Genomic DNA, 3311 nt, shown 5'->3' with positions numbered 1-3311 from the left:
TCCTGAAGTGTGGCGTGTTCTCCTTTTCGGCGAGGCGGCGCGTCACAGCCCAGAGGTCCAGGGTGATGCCTGCCTCAGTCTCCTAAATGTTGGGATTATGGGGATGCATCACCACACCCAACTCTAAGAGACAGTCCTTTTGTGTTTGTGTATGTGGTACTGTAGAGTGAGCTCTGGACTTGGGCATGAAAGCAGGCATGTTAGTGTGTGTGTGTGAGTGTGTGTGTGTGTGTGTGTAAAACTTGAGTTATATAGCAACCCTCATTTTGATTTTTCAGTTTGAGACAGGTCTTGACCAGACAGCCTTGAGTTTGGGATCCTCTTGCCTCCCAGGTGTTGGGATTACAACCATGTCCAGCAATAGGCTGAGTGTATTAAATAGATTGTCAGGCCTGGGGATATAGTTCAGTGCTAGAGGTCTTGCCTACCTTGCAAACAAGAGACCCTAGTTTCAATTTCCCATACTGAAAAACAAAAATTTAAGAACCACTCAATTCTTTGCCAGACGTGCTTTCATCCCTATGATTTGAAGCCAACTGGGGCTCCTTATCCAGACTTGTCTGACACCCTTCCCTCATATACATACACCCTATGAATTTTCAACATACATTTTCTATTTAAAATGAGTTTATCAGGTCATACTCCCATCACTAATGAAAGAGTACGTGCAAATACTTCAGGCAGCCCTCCAGAGCTGCTTGTATGTATACAGGTACTTCAGTTTCAGAGAATTCCCCAAGACTGGAATTTGCTAACCTGACTGTCAAAAATGAGTTGCAGATGTGTTCTTGGCAATCTTCTGTTTAGAGAGAAAAGATAGCAGGTCAAAAATAGTTTATTTTCATCTTCGAGATTTTTTTTGTTTTGTTTGGAAAAATTCTTAGTTTTTGTGTATGGATTCTGCCTATATCTAATGTCTGTGCACCATGTGTATGCCTGATGCCCACAGAGGCCAGAAAAGGGAGTCAAATCACCCTGGAACTGGAGGTACAGATGTCTGTGAGCTGCCAGGTGGGTGCTAGGAATTGAATCTGCTCCTCTGGAGGAGGAGCTCTAACCACTGCACCATCTCTCCAGCCCTTGGGGTTGTTTGTTTGGTGTGTGTGTGCCTGTACTCTACATGCATGCATGTATGTATGTATGTATGTGTGTGTATGTATGTGTGTGTATGTATGTATGTATGTATGTATAATGTGTGTACCATATGTGTATGTGTGTATATGTGTGCATATGTATGAATGTGTGTCTGAGTGTATGTCTGTTGGTGGTAGTGTTTAACAGGTTCTTATTGTCCAAGTTGGCTTGGAACTGGTGGGCCTTCCACCTCCACTTCCTGATTTCTACATTACAGGCATGCACCATGCCTGGTTATTTTCAGTTTTATTTTTTGTTTTCCTAAGTAACAAAAGCTTTTCCCCTTACATTTTGGTTTTCAGATTTATTATTTTTTAAGTAATAAGACTTGTGTTCTACAGGGTTTTTTCTTACTTGTTCATTTATTTCTTTATAGATTGGATTCCTGTAATCCACACTGGACTCAAACTCATGATCCTCCTGCCTTTCAAGTACTAGGATTGCTGGCATGTGCCACAATGCTCGGTTTGTCCCTTTCATAAACATTTTGGTGACTCTTGGTTATCTCCAACATAACTCAGCTGTAGGGTGCTTTCCTAGCATGCACAAGGTCCGACTTTAATCCCTGCTAATCCTCTACACACGCCCCTCACCCCGCAAGCCTATGTGAGGGGTCCAAGGTATTCAAATCATAGATGTTTTTGGGGGAGGGGTAGTGTTTTTCTGCTGTTGGTTTGTGTTTTTGTTTTATTTTTTTAATTTTTGTGATAGAGTCTTGGTATGCACCAATAATATATAATACTATATACTATATACTATATACTGTATACTATATACTATATACTATAATACCCAAGTGGGTATTATAGACATGGGCCACCACACCCACATAAGCAGGAAGATATTTTGGCATTTACTTGAAAACATGGAATTATAGAGGGCTTTGGTTTTGATTCTTTGAAGACTAGATGTGTCAGCTTACTTCTGTAATCCTGTATACTCTGGAGGATGAGGCAGGAGATCTGGGCCTTCCTAGATGACATAACTGACTTAGAATTAGCAATAGCCCCTCCTAAAACAAACAAAAAATATGCTCGGTGGTATAATTGTTTCCTTACTTATTCAAGGCCCTAGGTTTATTCTTTAGTACTACCTAAACAAACTAACACATTCCCCCCTCCTCAAAACCTTGGGCAAGTTACTGTTAGGGTTTCCTTGTTACAAAACAAGGGCTCATGCTGGTTCCATACAAAGGTGAACAAATTAACCTTAGTCTTTAAATATTAGACTGCTTTTAAATAAAAGAGGCCAGTCTCAGAGAAAGAGTTGTCCCTTCCTTCACCTTCCATGGCTTAGAGCCACTGTGCATTCATACCAATATCCTTAAGCCTGTGTGTATTTTACTTTTCTTTTCTTTCTTTCTTTTTTTTTCTTTTTTTTTTTTAGTTTTTCAAGACAGGGTTTCTCTGTGTAGCCCTGGCTGTCCTGGAACTCACTCTGTAGACCAGGCTGTCCTGGAACTCAGAAATCCGCCTGCCTCTGCCTCCCAAGTGCTGGAATTAAAGGCATGCGCCACCACCACCCGGCTGTATTTTACTTTTCTTTTGTTTTTGATTTTAATTTTAGTTTCATGTTGCCCAGGATAACCTAAAACTCTGGAGGTAGCTGAAGATAACCTTGAACTCTTGATTTTCCTGCCTCTACCTCTCAAGCCACTTATTCTCAAGCCGCTGTGGTGCTTATATAAGAATAACTCCCGTGACACACAAGGGAAGTGATTGTCCTGGGAGCCAGTACATCTGACTCGGGACCCTACTGCGCGCCGTGCCATCTGAGAAGACCTTCAAGGAGCACTGGAGCAGTGGAAGATGTCTGGATCATCCCGGAGCAGTTCTCCACCAAGAACCCAGTGATTACCGAGTGATACAAGGGTGAGAAGCAGTTGCCCTGTCCTAGGCCAGACTAAGTTCCTTGTACCTGATAATTAGAAGGTGCTTGGAGCTCAGTGCTAACCCAGCTTCTTCCTCCTGGTGAATGAGCACAGCATGGAGAGTGTAGGAGAGCGACAGAGATGACAATGGCTTCCTGTACATGGCTTGTGTCTCGCAGGAGACATTTCAAGACAGCGCTGGCTGTGTAAGCCTGGAACAATGCCAAATGGCTGTTAAGCCCTTACCAAGGCAAAAGGGACATTACCAGCAAACACTGGTCAGCTCACCACCCACAGATTAGAAGGC

The 3311-nt window shown here is 42.6% G+C and overlaps 1 pseudogene; it reads left to right on the top strand.

The window, feature by feature from the left end:
- Positions 1-2886: 2886 nt before the first annotated feature.
- On the top strand, positions 2887-3311 carry LOC114631728 (annotated as a pseudogene).

This window comes from Grammomys surdaster, unplaced genomic scaffold, assembly GCF_004785775.1.
Source record: "Grammomys surdaster isolate TR1022 unplaced genomic scaffold, NIH_TR_1.0 97, whole genome shotgun sequence".
NCBI classification, from domain to species: Eukaryota; Metazoa; Chordata; class Mammalia; order Rodentia; family Muridae; genus Grammomys; species Grammomys surdaster.
Note: the sequence above shows the minus strand (reverse complement) of the source record. Positions and strands in the feature narration are given on the sequence as shown.